The sequence below is a fragment of the Mobula birostris genome, chromosome 15 (assembly GCF_030028105.1).
Source record: "Mobula birostris isolate sMobBir1 chromosome 15, sMobBir1.hap1, whole genome shotgun sequence".
Lineage (NCBI taxonomy): Eukaryota > Metazoa > Chordata > Chondrichthyes > Myliobatiformes > Myliobatidae > Mobula > Mobula birostris.
The window spans coordinates 37,995,704-38,019,237 of record NC_092384.1 but is presented as its reverse complement, the minus strand read 5'-3'; the positions used below and the strand labels follow the sequence as shown (position 1 = coordinate 38,019,237).

At 39.1% G+C, this 23,534-nt stretch overlaps 1 protein-coding gene and 1 long non-coding RNA gene across 12 annotated transcripts in view; one reads left to right on the top strand and one right to left on the bottom strand.

Annotated features, from left to right (window-relative positions):
• The window catches only part of LOC140210557 (uncharacterized), a 42,861-nt gene extending 33,989 nt beyond the window's left edge, over positions 1-8,872 (top strand). The window contains exons 2-3 of the long non-coding RNA XR_011889256.1: positions 2,739-2,865; positions 6,576-8,872. This is a non-coding gene — a long non-coding RNA (uncharacterized lncRNA). The remainder of the gene's footprint in view (positions 1-2,738; positions 2,866-6,575) is intronic.
• znf423 (zinc finger protein 423) overlaps positions 1-23,534 on the bottom strand; it is a 403,580-nt gene that overhangs the window by 151,857 nt on the left and 228,189 nt on the right. The window lies entirely within an intron of this gene.

Genomic DNA, 23,534 nt, shown 5'->3' with positions numbered 1-23,534 from the left:
GAAAAACGACAGTATGCTTGACTGCTGAGCCTCGCGCATTTTTCTATCATACAGTTCTTTGTAAGGACTCAAACCATCTTGCAAATATGCCCTAAACCAACGTACCCTTTCAAAATTAAAGTCATACTTTATCATTACTCATTTGGTTTCGATTGTTATCCTTTCCTCTTCCAATTGCATCAGCTCTTCATCTATCAGTTCTTGGTCATGGGATGCCAAAACCTCTTCAACATCATCTTCGTCAACTTCCACAAGCCAAACTCATTTTGTCCTTACTTCGTTCACCACGATCAAAACGCTTAATTATGTCTAGTTTTATGCTAAGTGTAACACCCTTACATCTCTTTTAGGCTTTTCCGATACCTTAGAACTCATCTTGCAAATGGCTGCTCACAGGTATGTGTTTAAACAATGCCGGCTCGAATGCCGTTCCGAATCCGGGGGGAAAGCAGCTGCTCGGGGCGCGCGCTGATTTTTTTTTGCACGCTGCCTTTTTCCGTAACAGTGAAAAACACCTTTTGTTAGCGAAAACAGGGAACTAATGTAGGTCTTTCGTAACAGTGATGTTTCGTAAAGTGAATGTTCGAAAAGCAGGGGACACCTGAATAAGGAAATGTATATAAATGGAAATAGGCTATAAAATAGACTTGAGGTACAGTATTAGCTACAATTTAATTGAATTTGGACTTGGCCTCAATAGCTTCCAAAGATATTCCTATGTTTTTATGATGGAAGTATAGGGAGTTCAGTAATGGGAAGCAAAGCCATTGTGAAGAATAGATTGTTATTTTATTCTCCTCACATTCCCATTCTCTCTATAAAGAACTTTTTAAAATTGAGAGATGAAAAAAAAATTGGAAATCTAAATCAAATCTTGTGTGTTAATGTCACAAACACAAAAAAATCTGCAGATGCTGGAAATTCAAGCAACACACACAAAAATTGCTGGTGAACGCAGCAGGCCAGGCAGCATCTATAGGAAGAGGTACAGTCGACATTTTGGCCGAGACCCTTCGTCAGGAGTAACTGAAAGAAGAGATAGTAAGAGATTTGAAAGTGGGAGGGGGAGGGGGAGATCCGAAATGATTGGAGAAGATGGGAGGCGGGGGGATGGCGCCAAGAGCTGGAAAGTTGATTGGCAAAAGGGATACAAGGCTGGAGAAGGGAGAGGATCATGGGACGGGAAGCCTAGGGAGAAAGAAAGGGGGAGGGGCGCCCAGAGGATGGACAGCAGGTAAGGAGTTACAGTGAGAGGGACAGAGGTCTGATGGCCACACATTTTAATTCCACGTCCCATTCCCATTCTGCTATGTCTATCCATGGCCTCCTCTACTGTCAAGATGAAGCCACACTCAGGTTGGAGGAACACCACCTTATATTCCGTCTGGGTAGCCTCCAACCTGATGGCATGAACATTGACTTCTCTAACTTCCGCTAATGCCCCACCTCCCCCTCGTTCCCCATCGGTTATTTATTTATTATTCTTCTCCGCCCCCCAGCCCTTCTCTCTTTTTTCTCCCTCTGCCCTCTCACTATAACTCATGTATGCATTTCTAAATGACAATAAAAGAGGACTGAGTGTTCTCATAATCTAATCTAACTCCTTGCCTGTTCTCCATCCTCTGGGCTCCCCTCCCCCTTTCTTTCTCCCTAGGCTTCCAGTCCCATGATCGTCTCCCTTCTCCAGCCTCGTATCCCTTTTGCTAATCAACTTTCCAGCTCTTGGCTCCATCCCTCCCCCTCCTGTCTTCTCCTATCATTTCAGATCTCCCCCTCCCCCCCACTTTCAAATCTCTTACTAGCTCTTCTTTCAGAAGAAGATGAAGGGTCTCAGCCCAAAACGTCGACTGTACCTCTTCCTAGAGATGCTGCCTGGCCTGCTGCGTTCACCAGCATTTTTTGTGTATGTTGCTTGTGTGTTAATGTGACTGGTGAAACCAGGAGTCTTGGAAACTATCATGATGAGACATTACTGGCTGGCATGGTACGAGGTGGCATTATCTGGCATAACTGGTCATTGAGGAACAGATGTTCCCATTAGGAGCATCAGAATATAAAAGATATTAAGTCCAGTAAATTGGGAAAAATATGACAGGTGAAATAATGCGAAGTATTTTTCAATTTGGAGAAAATGAAGGATACCACATTTAGGGTACTTGAGTGTAAAAAAATCACTAATATACAGACACCACAAGGAATTAGAAACATAACTACATTGGCCATGTGACTGCATGCAGAATACTGTGTGTATTAAGTCCAGTTAACATTTTACTGTTGCACTTTCTTCCTGGCTGCCTAACTAATTTCCAAATCACAGGGTGCTCCAAAATGGGAATCCCATTAACTCCAGCCATTAAACTAAGAGACCCACCACAGCTCCATTGGACCACAAAAGTATACACTGCCTTGCAACGCACACCCAAAATAGTAGAAATGACCTCATTTGAAAACATCGCTTACTTGTCACAAAGTATCCTTTTGAACAATTCTTGAGTATCCAATGTTGACCTCAGCTTGGATTGTATTCATATAAATTTTCATTCTGCCAACTTATTTCTCTGGTCAAGAATGGGATCTCGATTTGGTTCTTTCTCTTCTGTGCAATATTTGGCGGGATTTGACAAACTTTGGTAGTAAAACAGCAAAGACAAAATACAATCAATTCCATTGTGAATGCTTAAAGTTTGGCTTCTATCACAGTCAGTCGATGTCATTGATGATTTTTTTTTCTCCTGTAGGCAGTCCCTCAGGAGACGATGACTTGTTCTGAGGATTCTGAGCTGGAACACAACTGATATTAGACTGACTGGCAGCTGTTCAGTAAATCCCCTTCTACAATCCACAATTGCAGCAGAAACATTGCAGGTATGTGCAGAGAGAGAAATGGGGATAGAGAAAAAGGCAGTCTCTTTAATTGATTTCTCTAATATTTTTAAAAAAAAACATGAACAGACAAATCAATATTGGGTTCAAAACATGAAGAACTGGTAAAAGAACTAAAAAATAGTTGCAATGCTAGCCATAAAGCCCAAGGAGTTTGCATTTACCCTCTACGTCATCCATTTTTCAATCTAATTCTCGTATACCTTGTCTAAAAATCTATGGATTACAGCCAATAACAAGGGACCCAAAGCTTCCTGAGTACAGAATCACAAACCATATGAGTTATGAAGTTTCTCTTAATCACTGTCTAAATGACCAGGCTCAAATGCTGAGAAAATGCATCCTGGTTCTAAACTCACCAGAGGAAAAGTGCTTTAACACCTCTCTGTTGATTCTACTCAAAACCCTGTATACTTCAATGAAATCATCTCTTCGAGTTCCACTGAGTACAAGGCATTGGTATGCACGTTACCTTTGGATTGTTAAACATAGAAAATCTACAGCACAATATAGGCCCTTCAGCCCACAAAGCTGTGCTGAACATGTCCTTACCTTAGAAATTACTTGGGGTTACCCACAGCCCTCTATTTTTCTGAGCTCCATGTACCTATCCAAGAGTCTCTTAAAAGACCCCATCGCATCCGCCTTCACCACCGTCGCTGGCAGCCCATTCCACACACTCACCACTCTGTGTAAAAACACTGACCCCTGACACCTCCTCTGTACCTACTTCCAATGCCCTCTTGTGCTAGCCATTTCAGCCCTGGGAAAAAGCCTCTGACTATCCACACGATCAATGCCTCTATCAGGTCACCTCTCATCCTCCATCACTCCACGGAAAAAAGGCCACGTTCACTCAGTCTATTCTCATAAGGCATGCTCCCCAATCCAGGTAACATTCTTGTAAATCTCCTCTGCACCCTTTCTATGGTTTCCACATCCTTCCTATAGTGAGGCAACCAACACTGAGCACAGAACTTCAAATGGGGTCTGACCAGGGTCCTATATAGCTGCAACAATTACCCCTTTCGGCTCAAACTCAATCCCATGATTGATGAAAGCCAGTGCACCGTATGCTTTCTTAACCACAGAGTCAACCTCTGCAGCAGCTTTGAGTGTCCTATGGACTCGGATTCCAAGATCCCTCTGATCCTTTACACTACCAAGAGTCTTACCATTAATACTATATTCTGCCATCATATCTCACCTACCAAAATGAACCACCTCACACTTATCTGGGTTGAACTCCATCTGCCACTTCTCAGCCCAGTTTTGTATCCTATGAATGTCCCGCTGTAAGCTCTGACAGCCCTCCACACTATCCACAACACCTCCAAGCTTTGTGTCATCAGCAAATTTACTAACCTATCCCTCCACTTCTTCACCCAGGTCATTTATAAAAATCAGGAAGAGTAGGGGTCTCAGAACAGATCCCTGAGACACACCACTGGTGACTGACCTTCATACAGAATATGACCTGTCTATAACCACTCTTTGCCTTCTGTGGGCAAGCCAGTTCTAGATCCACAAAGCAATGTCCCCTTGGATCCCATGCCTCCTTACTTTCTCAATAAGCCTTGCATGGGGTACCTTGTCAAATGCCTTGCTGAAAGCCATACACCACATTAAAATAAAAACACAATCTGATTTGTATCAGTTAGCAAGCCAGAGCACAGTTGTATGTGCTGAAGAAAATAGGAACACTGAAATCCTCAGAAAAAAAGAAATCCTTGAGATGTTATTGCAAATTTAAAAACATACTACTTTTATTTTTCTTCTCCCTCAAATGCTCTCATCGCCAAATAACCATACAATACACTACTGTATTCTACCAGTACTATCTTGTCATTAACTATATTTCATGCATTCACCCCTGACTCCGCACATTCCCCCTTTTCTTGTGTTAAATCCAATCTACTTATAATTTTTATTCAATTTCTGATTGTAAGAGTTCAATTTTGTAATTAGTCAGTTTGTGTAAAGAAATAATATTTATGCATTCTTTGTACACAATAGCAAACATATTCGTTCACTCAACAGGGACGGCCAAATCAAATGAGACACTTCTCTCCATTGAGGTGACACTAGACTAGAGATCTTTACCTGCACTGATAGGGGCCACTAATAGGAGATAACAAAAGAAAATGTACCGTAATTTTTATAGGTGATGTTAAAGAAACAGACACAAATCTAAAATAATCATTAATGCTTGTTTTTGTGTAATAAATAAAAATGGAAATTGTTAGTAAGTTTAATATCATACAATTATATACTCTTTGATGGTAAAGTAAGTGGAGGAAACAGAACAAGCTTATCACTCACTATAAATGGAACAGGAATATTGTAGCAGGTACTTGTTGCAAATGTGATTCATTTTACTGTTGCAGTCAATACATTTTTTTCTGTAGCTTTAAACACTCCTACTTAAATAACCAAGATGATTTCTACATCAAATTCATTCTTTCTTACCAATGGGTAGTGTTACTTTTGTCTCCATTCCACTCCCAGTAATTTCAGATACAGAACATAGCAAAGTACCAAACCTGCTGCCTACTACATTTCATTCCTAAATTGAACCTCACTATTAAGATTGACTATTCTGATAAACTTGTAAAGGGAGAGACAATATAGCCAATATGGGTACCATTGTACACTTTGAAGACAGTGGTGTCTGGTATCTTCTCATTTTTCCAAGAGGTCATCTAACACCTATTCCAGTTGTTACATGTGTAGTAGACCTTTTAACCATGTTTGTTGCAGTGAAGGCAGCACTTCAGTCCACCTTACAAGTAGACTTTCTTTGCTTCTAGCAAAGAGTTGCATTACTCATGCGCCATGGGAAGCTTTGTACTTCAATAAACAGCAAAGAAAATCTTCATGACTTGTCAACCTACATCTCTTCATGCTAATACAAGCTCTGTATTATAAAGCTGCATTTAAGATAAGTTATTACATACCTAATTTTCTAAACATGATAGAACATACTTTCCCTGACAATTCTATTTAAAATTAACTCCGCATTAATCAATTTTTCTGCATCTAGTTTTAATTTTGTACTGCAAGTAAATGTATTGATCTTATCTGCTTCCCAGAAATCTTCAGGCATTTTATTGTAGAAGTAAATGAGCATGTGATAAAATAAGTAGTACAAGTTTTTTTATTGTCTATTCCAAGCGCATAGACACCTCAAGAGTTAACAGCAGAAATTAAGTGAGAATAAATTGCATGTATGTATATTATGAAATTGAATGAGTTTATTATTAATATTGGGATATTTATTATTACTTTATGCCAGAGTATAAAATCACTACTTTGTGTCATCTGAAAACACCAGATTATTTAGTCAACTGATTGAAATGAAAAGAATTGTAGAACAATTGCAAATGTACATCCACAGCACTAGATTTACACTCACGTGCTGCTGAAATTTGCCCACAACATAATTGGGCTTCCTTCTTAAGGAAAGGTGCAATACTGAAGACCTAAAAATGTTACTTTTGTACCAATATATACCCCAAGTAAAAATTAATGACAGTCAAAATTAATCCTAACTATTGTTGAATATACAAATGTATTATTGCAAAATCAATTATATTAGACAGGAATTAAGTCATAAATTTATGCTGTAAATGAAAAACAGTTTTCAGTTATAATGATGAATAAGAATATAAGCTTTTGTTTTATCTGTATAGAATTACTTGACACACAAGATTGGCAAAGTGAAATGTGAAGTGGTATGCTTTTAGAAGAAATTGCCATAATAAAATTGGTGGCAAAGAAGACTCTCAAGAAAATGGCATGAACTTCATTTGTTTTGTGCACCATTAAAGTGTAATGCAAAAGCATATAGAAAACGCGAAGCTTCATATCAGTCCCTCCACTTAATGCAGTGTATGGAAATGGAAAATGCTAATTCATGTTTCTCTACATGCATAACTCTCCAGAGTGCAACAAAATACAAATACACTTGCATACCTTAGTTCAATTTTATAAATACAATATAGTCCCCTTGAGTAATCCCCAAAGGCTTGTCTTTTATCTCCCAGAGCTACAGAGGAAGAAATCACAGAAACACTTTCACATCATCTGCACAGGAAGTTCTCCCCTGTGCTGCTAGTTTGGCAGACTAATGTGAGACTATGTTAGCTATTGCTGTGCAAACTGGAATGTAAGCACTAAATTCCAGCACTGCTTTTACACAGGAAACAAAATACTAAATATATTCTAAGTGGAGCTGAAAGCAAAAAAAAATCACCAGCCTGAAATAGGTACATTAACATCTATATGCTACAGATAATTCCTAAGACTTTGACATTCAATTAACTCATTCATTGCACTTTATGACTCTGCAAACAATCACAATGGAACATTTTTTTTAACAAAACTGCTATGTTTGACAGTTACATCAAAAAGTAAACATTCATTTACTCACATCTTCCATCATTCCAATGAAACATACTACAAAAGTCAGAGAAATATACAATAATATTCTTCCAACCACAATATTCTTTGTACAAATTATATTCTCACTCTTCAGAAATACTTCAGAAGCTCTTCAAAGTATTTAATAGATCTGCTGACTATTGCTTTGTCTGCACTTTTATTAAATTAGCCTTTCTCATTACATACAATTAAAACCTCAAAAACAGCATTTGAAAGCAGAGAAAAGCTAAGAGAATGACAACAGCATTGTGCTCCAATTCTAAACACTATCTTACACAACCAGGTGAAAGGATTAAATGTGACAAACATAGTTTACATAAGTTAATATGGAAAATACAAAATGCAGACAATAATGTACATACCATTAATTTCATGCTTTGCATTAAGAGAATCACAAATAACATGAACAAACATTTAATTTTCAGCCCAACTCCAACAGGTCTAATATGACAGCAAAGCAAAATACCACAATCTCAGTCAGTTCTGTTAAAATAAATATTTGTCACACAACTGACTGAATGCAATCATGACCATAATGTTTGAAGTCAGAATTAATCTTCATGTATGTAAATCATAATTATATCACAAAAATTTTCAAGGTTAATTATGTGACAAAAATGATACAGTATTGTAAGCTTCAACGCACAGTAAATGAACTAAGCGTTAGTATAAGTGTTTTCTCTGATGCATGAGCTAACAGATGTTTTAAGGCTGTGAATTGATTGAGGCATGCTGTCAGTCCAGTGCTAATGACAACTAGAAACATCGCACCTTGACAGCCACTGTCACAGCTCAGACTAGTGTTACAGAAAAGGTGTTGTGTCAATGTTCTTGCACACATATAAATACAATATATTAGGCTGTAAATTAAACAAGTGTAATCACAGCCACATAAAAGAATGCTGTCAAAAACTTCGAACCTCTTATCACCATTTATAAGGAAAAATCTAGAAACTGAGATCACAGCCTAACGCAAAAGGCACCAAGAAATTTGTAAACTGTTATAATACTGTAATATTGACGAAAATAACAAAATGACAAAAAAATGTAAGCAGCTCCTATACTAGCCATCAAATACAACGTTGAAAATGATTTTAGTAGCTTAAATAAAAGATCCAAGTTCATACTATATATTTATAAATGAACAGATGTTGGCAAAAAATAAAAATTACAAATCTTAAAAATAAATGTTATTATTTGCAGTTAACAGTGGACAAATCACGTTAACAAGAGGTTATCATTGACAAAATAATGCTTCTTCAGGGATAAATTATGGAGAGAAAAGCTTCAAGTCTGATCTTATATCAGTGTTCAGTACATTCTCAGACCAGATAACTGTGGTAATGCTTTGATAGATTTTATCACCCTGACTATTCCTCTTGATTGATATCCAGTTAAGGTTTTGCAAAACACAAAAATGAGGACAACAATTAAATGAGTTCTGAATGAAAAATTTTGTTGTTTCAAGCATGAACAATGATGATTTCAGTGAGATGTTAGTGTTCACTTGTTGTACAAGGAATCGAACTGAGTGAAGAATTCAACTCCTTATGAGAAACAGGAAAATTAGTAGAAGGTACTGGAAGGAAAATGCAATGAACAATGTGCTCTTCTTACATGCAAATACCAAATTAAAATCTTTTGTACAATTTCTTCAAGGTAACTGTCTGAGCCAGTTATAGAAATGTACAATCCCTTTCACCAGTTGATTAATTTTTTGTTATTATACTTGTATTATGGGCCGTCAAAAAGCAGCAACATTTTATGCAAACCATACTGCAAACCAGCAGTTCGTTTGGGGCTCTCACAGATTTACAAAACAATAGCAATACAAATGCAATATTTTTTAAAAGATTAAATATCTTGCAAATATGAGAATAAACACTGGATAGCGGACGTATTTCAATAACAATGGCGGGTTTACTAACAGAACAGCACAGCACTGGATGGGCTATTCAGTCCACAATGTTGTTCCAATCTTGATGCCCATCTACACTAAACGCCATCCTTCCGTGTATCATCCATCTCTCTCCATCCTCTTCACATCCATGTCCATCCAAAACCATCTTCAACTCCACCAAACTGCTCGTTTCCACAACTAACCTTGGTAACCCATTCCAAGCACCTTCCACTCTCTGCATAAACGTTTGCCTCACACGTTGCCTTTAAACATCTCCCCTCTAATCTTAAAACAAGTCCTCTGGTGGTTGACATTTCTCTCATGGAGAAAAGATTCTGACTGCCTATTCTATTTAAGCCTTTCATAATTTAAAAAAAATCTCCATCAAGTCTCCCCTCAGCTTCTAACATGCCAGGGAGAACCACCCAAACTTGGCTAACCTTTCCTTATAGTTCATACCTGTTATGTATTCATGTATATTTTGACCCTTACCAGTGTCTGTCAGACTTCTCTGTATGTTACACACTGAACGTAATGTGGGAGGGCATTCTGGGTAGATGCATTACAAGCAAAGAAACAGCAGCACGTTTGATCCTCAGTTCTCTGTCTCTTGTGTGTGTTATTCAGAGCCACCTGGCATCCCAGTACCACAAACATAACAATACCCTCTAATCCAGGCAGCTTCCTGGTGAACCTTTTCTGCACCCTCTCCACAATGTCTACATCCTTCCTATGAAGGAGCAACCAGAACTGAACGCAATACCTCAAATACAGTATGATTAAGGACTTCCTTACTTTTATATTCAGCACACCTGAAAATGAAGGTAAATACGCCATACACCTTCTTTACCAGCGTATCTACTTGCATAGCTCCTTCCAGCGAACTATGTGCCTGGGCCCCAATATCCCTCTATATTTTAATGCTATTAAGGGGGCTACTATTAACTGTATATGATCTGCTTTCATTTGACCCTCACTGATCAAGTCAACTAGTTCCCAAAGAGAACTCTGATAGGCCAATCAGATGGTTCACTGCTGCTCAGCAATAGAACACAAAAAAATATGTACAATTAAGAAACATTAAAAAATAGTAGAAATACTGGAGTCATGATGATCATGATGAAGTCTGCTGGAGAGAGACATTTATACACATGCTGTCCTCCATAATTCAAAGAGATTGAAGGATAAGGTTGCAGGGTGACAAAACGTGGCAGGAGCACTTGGAACTGAAAACTAATCCCTACCGGGAGAAAACAGCACCTGTTCTCCAGCAGTTTAAGGACTAAGTCCAGACGGAACATCTTTAATAGTCCTTTATACTGTCCACAATTCCACCATTCTTGGTGTCATCTTCAAACTTGATAATCCACCTATCTATATTTTCTTCTAAATTACTGATTATAAAGTATATCATAAACAATGGAAGTCCCAGCACCAATCCTTACAGAACATCACTGGACACAGACATCAAGCCAGAATAACAGCCTTCCACCCCTTACACTTCGTACTTTACAGGCAAGGCAATTCTGAATCTGAACACGTCATTCAACTGGAACGCAAGCATCTTTATCTTCTGAGTCAATCAACTATGAGAGACCTTATCAAATACCTTTCTAAATTCCATGTAAATCATGTTCACTGCCATACTCTCAAACTCCTTTGTCACTTACTCAAAAATTCAATCAAATTTATGAGGCATAGTCTTCCCCACACAAAGCCATGCTGACTGTGCCTAATCAGGCCAAGCCTTTCCTGAAGTGCATAAATCCTATGCCTCAGTATCCTCACTGATAGCTTTCTTCCCATTAACCTGAGGCTCACTGGCCTATAATTAGCAGGATTATCCCTATTTCCTTTCTTGTTCTTGTATTTTAATCCAGCTTCAAAAGAAATGGTCTCACAATGGCACATCTGAAACTGAACGAATACAAAAAAAAATCCACATCTCTCATTGATTATTACTTTTGACCAGAATATTTCTGATTTTTACTTTTTAATTTCCTTGGGAACATGTAATAAATGCACAATTTCAATTAAACTTTGCATATTTTCTTCGCAATTATTGCTCAAAATCCAAATTGCAAAATAACATGATTTAAAATCTGAAGTTTTTGTACATAGCAAATAAAAAAAGAGAAAACCAACAAATGCCAATTCAAAGTATGCACGCAGCTCACAGACATGGATGTTTTTTCCACACTGTGGTGCCCAATATTTAATACAAAGACAGAACAAAATGAAATCCCTACAGCACTAAAAGGTTTATCTAACAAGCTGACTCCTTTCTGCAAGTGAAACAGTTTGGAGCAGCTTGTTGTTTACACTCACAATTACTACAATTCATGCTAAAGAGGCAGTAAAAATGATGGCAAAGCCAGTAGAGTCCACTATTATTTTTGGGTAAATAGCATAGATTGATTGATTGATTGATTGATTGATTGATTTATTTATTAATTACACATGGTGGTTGTTACACCAAATAATATATCTATGTATCCTTTACATTAACAACTGAGTGGAATAGGCAGAATCTTTGGAAGGAAATGGAGATTGATTTGTCTATTTCTCCCCACAGATGCGCCTGACCAGTTGAGTTCCTCCAGCATCTTGTTTGTTACTCCACATTCCAGCATTTGCAGTCTGTTATGTCTCCTGTCTGTATTTTACACCACCTATTTCTGACAATTAGTCTAAAATTACAAGACAAAAATTTTCTATTGTGCCCAATCAAATGTTCAAATAGTTGAAAGCACTTAAGACAAATGAATTACAAGTGGAAATTGTCCTATCATCAGGCCCACATGGAAACTAACAACTTTGTTGAAACCAGGAATTTGGCTCTACTGAGTTTCAGCAGCTGGGTCAAAACTCAAATGTAGAACCTTAGACGTTTGCTCAAACTGATCAAAGAATCAAATACATGGCTCAAAGATCATGTAAAATACAACTACCTAATTTTATTTCACCTGTACTAAAAAAAGAGGGAGAAAATCCATGTGACCACTGCACTGCAACTAGGACTTTAAGGTTGAGGTGAAGGGAAGTTACTGAAGAAAAAATTCAAGACCAGCTACCTGCATATTGATAAGCAGACTGTAAAAGGAAATGGCAATTGCATAGAGATCGAATTGTATTTGAAAATCACACTTCTCTCCTTAAAGGAACCAGACTGCAAATAATTCCGGATCAAATTGTGTCACTCCTGAAATTCAGTTACAAATCACCTGTACCGTGTCTTCTACGCTCATCACATCACAAGTAGCACAGTTTTAGCAGCAGGGCCCAACCAAATTAACAACACAACACAGACTCCTTTTTTATTTTCAAAATTAAGTTATCTACTTTCCCAAATATTTAGTCACACTCCCTTTCCTACAACTCCAAGGATCCAAAATACTTGATGCACTGAGCTCTGTGGAAGGGGAAATGTAAAATACTTCAATGATCTCTTAACAACATTTAAGCTGCACCAAATAAATTCTACATCGGTAAACTACGCCAGTAACCATTCAATCAATACGACCATATGAAGGAAAAATTGTAAAAGGTTAAAATTAAAGGTACTTTATCTAAACATAAAATATTCATAGCAATATAGACAAAAGAAAAGTATGATGCATTCAATAATAGACATGATTGGACAGTTCCCAATATTAGATCATAAGACATACAACATAGGAGCAGGATTCGGCCATTTAGCTCATCGGGTCTGCTCTGCAATTTCACCCACACCCCTCCACTATCCCTGTCAACCCCACTTTTTCACCTTCTCCATGTAACCTTTGATACCCTTACTCATCAAGAAGCTATCAATCTCTGCTAAAAATGTACCAAATGACTTGGCCCCCACAAATGTCTGTGACATTGATTCACCACTCTCTGACGGAAGAAATTCCTCCTCATCCCTATTCTAAAGGGGCATTCTTATATTGTGTGCCCTCCGATCCTTAACTCTCTCACTATAGGAAACATCCTCTCCACATTCACTCTATCTAGGCATTTCAATATTTGATAGGTTTGAATAAAATACTCCACCTCCCCCCACCACCCCACCCACATTCTTCTACATTCCAAAGAGTACAGGGCCGAGAGCCAAACACTCCTTTCGTTCCTGGGACAATTCTCGTGAGTCTCCTCTGAGCCCTCTCCAATGCCAGCACATCCTTTCTTAGATAAGGGGCACAAAACTGCAAATGCAGACTTGCCAACCTTATAAAGCCTCAGCATTCGATCCTTGCTTTTATATTCTAGTCCCCTAGGAATGAATGCTAACATTTTATTTGCCTTCCTCACCACTGACTCAACCTGAAAAATGACCTTTCAGGAATCCTGCACAAGTTCTCCCAAGTCCCTTTGCCCTCAGATTTCTGAATTTGTTTCCGATTTAGGAAACACTTCCGTACACCGTTGGCAATGAAATATGCCAAGATGCTTGACATTTAATGTGGTTAAGTAGTGAAAATAGGACAGCAAGGTATAAAGAGAAGGTATGAAAATGGGTGGAAATAAAGAAAGCAAAAGAGAAAAACTTTCGTTGGAATAATTTGTAGCTAGACAAGCAGCAACTTCACAGTGGGAGAAAATATTAATCATGAAACAAGCATAGCTTTTTGCAAACATGTTATAATAATGGACGACCTAAATCTTCTTACATATTTGGGCAAATCAAATTGGCAAAAGTAGTTCTTCTGTGGCTTGAAGTAGTTTACCTTTAATAAATTTAGTAGCCAGGAGCTAGTTTGAAGCATACTGTGGCTCATTATTCATCAGTAATCAATATTTTTTAAAAAACCCATCTGGCTATTAAACCCATTGGCTGTTTCTTCTAGTATTAATGTTTGTTTGCTGATTGATGATGCTTCCCTTTGCTCCCAGTTTCTTCTGTCAATTTCAAAAACTTCACTTTTGACTTTTAACAAAGCCACATTCATAAACCCAGATTTTCATTTAACAAAACCTCATGGAGACAATATAAATGAATATAATTTTCTTTTCCAATTCAGACTTTCAACACTTTTAATTCAAATTCTGGTACCCCAACCAATCTAATTCAATTCTTAAATTTTTTGACCAACTAGCCAAAATGTAAGTCTTTGCCTTTAGCAATGGAAAGTGGCATGAGTGCAATAGACAGCAGGTTGTTCTATAGCCTGGGGTCTGGATGTTAAGGCTGATACCAAGGACTTCTCTTTGCTGTGCAAATCGACATAAAACAAAACTACCTTCTTTCACTCAACATACTTCTGACCTGCGGCAACTGCCGGTTTATGTACTATGTTAGCCTTCAAGGCCTTAATCTCTCTACAAGTATTGAGCTTCGTATCTTTGCATATCAAAACCACGATTCTGGCAGGAACTAGTAATCATACCTCCTGGAAGATATAACAAGAGCAATAATTTTGGACCTCTAGAGTTGGAAGTCATTCCAAAACACACACGTGCAAAGCAACAAACTAAGTGCAAATATCAAAGCATAGTTAGAGAAGCAGATTTGAGGAGAAACCTAATTTAAGGGGAAGAGGTTGACAGGTTCAAGGAAGGCGTTGTACAACTAGCTCAAAATACAGTTGTCAGGATATGTATACCGAAGCACTGAAGAAATCAATGGTCAAGAAACAGTAGATGGTAGTAGCCAAACAAAATGGCTTTGATTTCCTTATTGTTCAAGTGAAGGAAATAAAATCCACCTTCTCTGGCTGCCACCACAATAGGAACCACTTGTATTGCAGTGAATAGATTGTGAACAATGTATCACAAACTTTTTAAAGTTTGCAAATGCCAGCAACTTAAGGAGTACCAACCACACAAATCTATAAGATGCAATTAGCTATTCCCTGTGCAGCCATTAAAGACAGTATTTTCTAGAACTCCATCATGATCTTTAGAGAGATGTAATCTGATGAGAACTTTAGTTGAACCTACTGCTTTTACAAAAAAAAGGTTCAAAGTATTCTTTCTCTTCCAGTATTTAAGGGTGGATCCACAGATCTCTGATCTTATAAAACAAATAAATGGACTGCATTTTCTTAATCAATATTACAAAATTCAGCGTAAGTGCAACAACATTAAAAAACTGATACTTCAAGTATTGGCTGCTAAGTTTCTTTGTTCATGCTAGATAGAATTTCATGGAAGTGGTGTCCAAGAGCTACCAATTTTTAAAAAAACAATCTGCAGGAAGCTTTACTCAAGGTCATGAGCAAACTCTGACAGCTTAATATTAAATAAAAAATCAAGACTGTTATAAAACTCTTCATTATTAATTTTAAAATTCCATTTGATTGAAAATTATTTTGATCTATATTAAGACAGACAACTGTGGTTGCATAACCTACATTTCCTCCTTTACTGCAAATAACTTTCTTACATTCTGAAAAGACTGAAATATGAGGCATATGTTACCTGATTCCACAATTCATGAGAATGATATACAGATGGCCATTTCTAATATGAATGTCAAAATACCAAATGGATGCAAGCTGTTGCACAAGGGGAATAAAGATGATGGAAAAATAAACTTGATCCCCACTTTTTCCTCTATCACAATACTGATGATTTTTTTTTCCCCAAAAGGATCTTTTGTCTACCCTTTAGGTAATTCTTGCTCTATCTCATTGTCAGCAGTATTTTGTCTCTTTAGGTAACTATCAGAGTTCATAAGACATATGAACAGAAGTAGGCCAGTTGGCTCATCGAGCCTGCTCTGCAATTCCATCATGGCTGATTTATTATCCCTCTCAATCCCATTCTCCTGCTTTCTCCTGTAACCTTTGACACCCTGACCAATCAAGAACCTAACAACCTCCACCTTAAATATACCCAGTGACTTGGTCTGCACAGCTGCCTATGGCAATGAATTCTACAGATTTACCACCCTCTGGCTAAAGAAATTTCTCCTCATCACTGTTCTAAATGGACGTCCCTCTATTCTGAGGCTCTGCCCTCTCCTCTGGCCATAGACTTTCCAACTATAGAAAACATCCTCTTCACATCAACTCTATTTTGCCTTTCAATATTTGATAGGTTTCAATGAGGTTCCCCCTTATTCTTCTAAACTCCAGCGAATATAGGACAGAGCTACCAAATGCTCCTCAAACATTAACCCCTTCATTCCCTGAATCATTTTCATGAACCTCCTCTAGACAGTTTTCAATGCCAGCACATCTTTTTAGATAAGGGGCACAAATACTCCAAGTGTGGTCCGACCAATGCCTTATAAAGCCTCAGTATTACACCATTATGAGTCATTTATGAGTATCAATGGAGCAAACAACAGAAATTGAAAGAGGATACTTATATTTAAATCAAATCACACACCCCCACATCATGGCATGTCAAGACTGCAAGAGTATCCTATGTAGTCAAAATTACTAAGGTACAACTTGAAGGATGAGATTGTACTTACTTCTCTTGCAATAGTGAGCCTCTTTCACATTTTGATGGATGCAAAGAAGCTTGCTATCACATTCTAGTCTCATTTTATGCCCCCACCCAGGCATAATACATAATTTTTATACAAGTAGAGGAATGTCAAGGCTTGCTCTTATATAATGGCTATATTATTCCAAGACATCTCAAAGCAATTCAGATCCAAATAATTAAGAACATAATCAATGTACTTACATATTTAAACTAAACAGTAAATCAATGTCCAGTATCTTTGATGTCATGTTGAAAAGTATGTTGGATGACATTCCTTTATTTTTAAGAGTGACAGGGTAAGTTATTTCAGTTGGAACAAGTATGAAGGAAAGCAACTGTTATGCAAAAACAATTAAAAAAAGCACTACTGATAATGCAGGATTGTTTTAGTATGGTACTGAAGAGACAGACTAGAAAAGTTTAGAAAGTTGGATGCATTTTACTTTCTATTCAAAGATTATTATAGTTCATTCAACCAACATTACTTTGTTCAAAGGAAAGAAATACTTAAGGCTTTCTTGAAGTACATTCATAATACACACAGAACATTGATAATTCTCCATAAGCTTCATTTGAATGTTCATATCTGTATTGGAATTACATATTTCTCTTTTGGGAGTATTATTCCAAAATTGTGACAACTCCCTGCTCCTTAGTGCAGCCTTGGAGAGAGATAGAAAGAGATGGCATGGGAAAGTATTTAATTGTGATAGGAGTAAGTTGAGCAGGAACTAGGGAGCATAAATTAGGAACAGACTTACTCAGAGAAATGCACATCAGAAATGTGGATGTTGCTTAGGAAGCACTCACTGGGGGTTCTGGATTGATTTGTCCCATCAAAGCAGGGAAGGGTGAAGGAACCATGGTCGACCAGACATATGGAACATCTAATCAAGAGGAAGGAAGCTTATTTAAGTTTTAGGAAGCAAGGATCAGACAAGGCTCTGAAGAATTACAAGGTAGCCATGAAGATGCTGAAGAATGAATTAAGAGAGCTAGAAGGGAGCATGAGAAGGATTGGCAAGTAGGATTAAGGAAAACCCCAACATATTCTACATGTACATGAAGGAACAGGAGAATGACCAGTGAGGGTAGAACAGATCAGCGACAGTAGAGGAAACATGCACCTGGAGGTGGAGGAGGTAGGGGAGGTCCTTAATGAATATTTTGCTTCAGTATTCACCAGTGAGAGTGACTCTAACGATTATGCAGACAGTGTAAAACAGAGTGGTAGACTTCAACATGCTGATGTTAAGAGGATGTACTAGAACTTTTGAAAGAGTCCCTGGACCCAGATGGGATATACCACAGGTTATCATGGGAAGTGAGGGAAGATATTGTTGTGTCCTCTCTGGATGCAGGCAGGAGATGATTGGAGAGTGGAAAATGTTATTCTTTTGTTCAAGAAAGGGAATAGGGATAACCCTGGGAGTTAAAGACCAGTGAGTCTTACATGAGTCATTGGAGAAGATTCTTAGAGACAGGATTTACAAGCATTAGTCAAATTAGGGATAGTCAGAATAGTTTTGTGAGGGGCGGGTCATGCCTCATAGTCATAGTCATACTTCATTGATCCCAGGGGAAATTGGTTTTTGTTACAGTTGCACCATAAATAATTAAGTAGTAATAAAACCATAAATAGTTAAATAGTTGTACGTAAATTATGCCAGGAAATAAGTCCAGGACCAGCCTATCGGCTCAGAGTGTCTGACCCTCCAAGGGAGGAGTTGTAAAGTTTGATGGCCACAGGCAGGAATGACCTCCTATGATGCTCTATGTTGCATCCCGGTGGAATGAGTCTCTGGCTGAATGTACTCCTGTGCCCAACCAGTACATTATGTAGTGGGTGGGAGACATTGTCCAAGAGGGCATGCAACTTGGACAGCATCCTCTTTTCAGAGACCACCGTCAGATCCAGTTTCATCCCCACAACATCACTGGTCTTACGAATGAGTTTGTTGATTCTGTTGGTGTCTGCTGCCCTCAGCCTGCTGCCCCAGCACACAATAGCAAACATGATCGCACTGGCCACCACAGACTCGTACAACATCCTCAGCATCGTCCAGCAGATGTTAAAGGACCTCAGTCTCCTTAGGAAATAGAGACGGCTCTGACCCTTCTTGTAGACAGCCTCAGTGTTCTTTGACCAGTCCAGTTTATTGTCAATTCATATCCCCAGGTATTTGTAATCCTCCACCATGTCCACACTGACCCCCTGGATGGAAACAGGGGTTGCCGGTACCTTAGCTCTCCTCAGGTCTACCACCAGCTCCTTAGTCTTTTCACATTAAGTTGCAGATAATTCTGCTCACACCATGTGACAAAGATTCCTACCGTAGCCCTGTACTCAGCCTCATCTCCCTTGCTGATGCATCCAACTATGGCAGAGTCATCAGAAAACTTCTGAAAATGACAAGACTCTGTGCAGTAGTTAAAGTCCGAGATGTAAATGGTGAAGAGAAAAGGAGACTGTGGAGCCCTGTGGAGCCCCAGTGCTGCTGACCACTCTGTCGGACACACAGTGTTGCAAGCACACGTACTGTGGTCTGCCAGTCAGGTAATCAAGAATCCATGACAGCAGGAAAGCATCCACCTGCATCGCTGTCAGCTTCTCCCCCAGCAGAGTAGGGCGGATGGTGTTGAACGCAGTGGAGAAGTCAAAAAACATGACCCTCACAGTGCTCGCTGGCTTGTCCAGGTGGGTGTAGACACGGTTCAGCAGGTAGACGATGGCATCCTCAACTCTTAGTCGAGGCTGGTAGGCAAACTGGAGGGGATCAAAGTGTGGCCTGACTATAGGCTGGAGCAGCTCCAGAACAAGTCTCTCCAGGGTCTTCATGATGTGGGAGATCAATGCCACCAGTCTGTAGTCATTGAGGCCGCTGGAGTGCAGCGTCTTCGGCACAGGGACGAGGCAGGACATCTTCCACAGCACAGGAACCCTCCGGAGCCTCAGGCTCAGGTTGAAGACATGGCTAAGTACTCCACATAGCTGAGGGGCACAGGCTTTGAGCACCCTGGTACTGACACCATCTGGTCCTGCAGCCTTGCTCGGTTGAGACGTTTCGGCTGGCTTCTCACCTTTTCAGCTGTGAAGCCCACCGTGGTGGTTTCATGTGGGGAAGGGGTATAGTCATGAGAGCAGGGTGGGGAACTGTGAGGAGGGGTAGGAGGGGAGAGTGGAATATGTGTTGGTTGGGGGCCGACAACAGATGACTCATGTGGGGGATGGGCAGGGGCCACAATGTCAAATCTGTTAAAGAACGGGTTAAGTTCGTTGGCCCCGTCCACACTGCCTTCAGCTCCTCTGTTGCTAGCTTACCGGAACCCAGTGATGGTCCTCGGAAGCCTCATTGAATTCTTTGAGAATATGACAAAGCACATTGATGAAGGTACAGTAGTGGATAAAGCAAAAATAGATTTTAGTAAGACGCATGATTAGGTTCCCTATGGTAGGCTCATTCAGAAAGGCAGGAGGCAAAAGATCCAGAAAAACTTGGTTTGCCCATACAAGGCAGAGGGTGGTAGTAGATGGAGAGCATTCTGCCTGGAAGTCAGTGACCAGTGACCAGTGACGTTCAACAGTGATCTGTTCTGGGACTCCTGCTCTTTGTGAGTTTTATAAATGACTTAGATAGATAAGGAAATGGAAGGGTGGGTTAGTCAGTTTGCAGATGACACAATGGTTGGTGGAATTGTGGATATGGGGGGGGGTGGTTAAATGGGTTGTAGATCGCAACAGGACACTGATAGAATGCAGAGCTGGGCTGAGAAGTGCCAGATGGAGTTCAATCCAAAAAAAGTGAGGCTAGAATTAAGTTGAGGGATTGTTCGATGAGCCAGTAAGGTCTTCTCCACTCTGTTAATTAATAAATAGAAATAGATCTTGGGGTCCATGTCAACAGATCCCTCAAAGTTGCAGTGCAAATTGAAAGGGTGGTTAAGAAAGTGCATGAAGTGTTGGCCCTCATTAGTTGGAGATTAAGTTAAGAGCAGCAAGTTGACGTCGCAGCTTTACAAATTCTGGTTAGACACTTGGAATATTGTGTTCAGTTGTGGTCACCTTATTACAGGAAAGATATGGAAGTTTTAGAGAGGGTGCAGAAGAGATTTGTCAGGATGCTGCACGGACAAGACAGCATTCTTATGAAAACAGGTTGAGCAAGCTAGGACTTTTCTCTTTGAAGTAAGGGAGGGGGATGAGAGGTGACTTGATAGAGGTACGCAAGATGATAAGAGGCAGAGACAGAATGGATAGCTGGAAATGTTTTCCAAGGGCGGCAATGACTAATGCAAGGGAGTATAATTTTGAGGTGTTCGGGGTGGGGGGGAGGGGAATGTCAGAGGTAAGTGGTAGAGACAGATACATTAGGGGCATTTAACAAACTCTTACGCACATGGATGATGGAAAAATGGAAGGTAATGTAAGAAAGAAAAGGAAGATTTTCTTGGAGTAGATTAAAAAGTGGGCACAACTTTGTGGGCCAAAGGGTTTGTACTGTGCTTAATATTCTATGTTCTATCCCAACTCAGTTCACCTTTAGATGAAACATTGAGTACAAAAGTATATTTATCTCATGAAAATCAAAGAACTACAGTTTTCTATGATCTATGTACGGATGCCGGAAAATGCCAAAGACACCCAGGAGGTCAAGCAACATTTGTGGAAGAAGAAACAGTTAATGTCCCAGGTCCTAGATCCTTTGTTGGGCCTGAAACATTAACCATTTGTCTTTCCGTAGAAGCTGTCTGACTTGCTGAGTGCCTATCGCATTTTCTTCTATTCCTGTAACGCCTCCCATGTCCTCATTATTACATTACTTCTCATTTTGCTCATGTCCAACATTACTCTCCTATGATGGGCTGCATATGTAGGTGTGGCGTGCTTGCTCGATGAAACCCATCACAGGAGAGTAGTTATCGGTACATGGTCAAGATCACCACTCTAACTACACTGACCCTCAAGTGCCCATCTACACTAATTATCTACTGATCCACTTTTCCTCCATACCTGTCTGCACATCAGTCTCCCTCTGCTCAAGCTAGCAACCCAGGTTATCTGGCTACCACCTACACTAGGAATACCAGACCCAGTGGAAATATATGTGGTCATGAGTAGAATGAGCAGACTCCACAAAGACAGCACACATGCTCAGGACTGAACCCTAATCTCTGGTCCTGCAGTAGCACTAATTGCTGCATCACTGTGTCACTGTTTCTTTTAAGATACTGTAGTTTAACAAATGGATACGTTGATTCTTTCCATCTGTTGGAAAGTTTGGAATTAAGGCATAGTCTCAAAATAAGGAGCTGGGGATTAAGGAATGACATAGTTGGAGTTATTTTGCTTGGAGGACTGTAAATCATTGAAATTCTTTACGACAGAATCATGGATGACAGAGGAACAGGTCCACCTTAGCTTAAAAGATCCTAGAATATGTACCGCTGTACGTATGAGCAAATGTTTAGGAAACTGGCAGTATGGTTTTGCCATCTTCTGTCATCTGGGTACTTGGTTCACGGCCACATTCCCTACTTGTAAACTGTTTGGATTACAAACAATTTATAGGAACGGAATAACCTGCATACACATCTTTGTTCACAGAAAGATTTGAAGTTTATGAGGTGGGAAAGTGACTTTTACGTACAGGATCCTCCATGATCTTACTGATGACACAGAAGGTTTTATAATGTCACTAAGGAATATTTTTATGTTAGTTGATTTCTCACCAGCAAAATCCTGCTTTTCCTGATGGGTACTGAGGCTTTCTTTTTGAATTCACCTCAACAGTACTCAACTTAGCATCTTATTGGATTACCTCACACCCAATGTCAGAAGAGACTATCTGATGAAATCCCTGCAGAGGCAGTACGAAAAATACAATCAACTAACACACAGTGTAATTACTTCTAAAGCTTTTTTTATATATCTGACAAATGACAAGCCTTCATTTATTCATAGCAAGTCCAATCCTTTGACATCATTTCTTTTTAACAACACTAGCTCCCATTACCACCTTGAAGAAATTCTTATTCATAATTTTATTTTTCTTCATTTCTTAATTTTAATAAAATGAAACAATTTAAATATAAAAATTTTAGAATCTGCAATAGGTCTTCATTCTGAGGATTTTAAAGCTTTTACTTTCTCATTTCCATTTTGTGAATTATTGTCTCTCCCTCCTCAGATCATCTTGCGGACACCTGCCAATGCCACAGAACTAGCTGTGAATTATGCAGGACAACTTGCTCTCCAACTATGATTGAATCAATCCAGGAGCATACCCCATGCATTCCTGAAGAATCATTCATGTTGCATTATCCCATGGTATAGCATGAGCACACCAACATTCAGCAACACCAGGCTTCTTGCAAATGGCTGATTTCCCTTTCAATTATTTTTAAGAACTTCTCAGAGGCAGGCAGGTAGCAATTTTAAAAGCCACGTTTAACACTGCCAAGATGACCACTGGTAAGTAAAAGATTAAGGAATTTTATTCTATCCTGCATTTGTAGACAGCTCTGCCCCCTGCGCCCAACACATTTTGACCTGTAAAAGGCTCAGCAGGAGTTGCACTACAAGGAGAAAAGAAAGGATGATTAAGCTGTCCCCTGTTCAATTTTATATTGTTCAGACATAAAAGGTTGAAAATAATTGGCATTTAAAGAGATGGTGCATAGTGATGCAATTTCAAATACCTAATGGAGATGCTTTGATAAATCCTGTAGTCAGCATTTATTTCTCTGCACAAAAATTGTAGCACAGGGCAAAATGGTTCCTGTCTTTCGCTATATATTAAATATCTGTGTGTATATATGGTTAAGCTGAACTATATACTGCTTTATGTTGTGTAATGAGGATTAAAAATCAAATGATTAAAAGTCC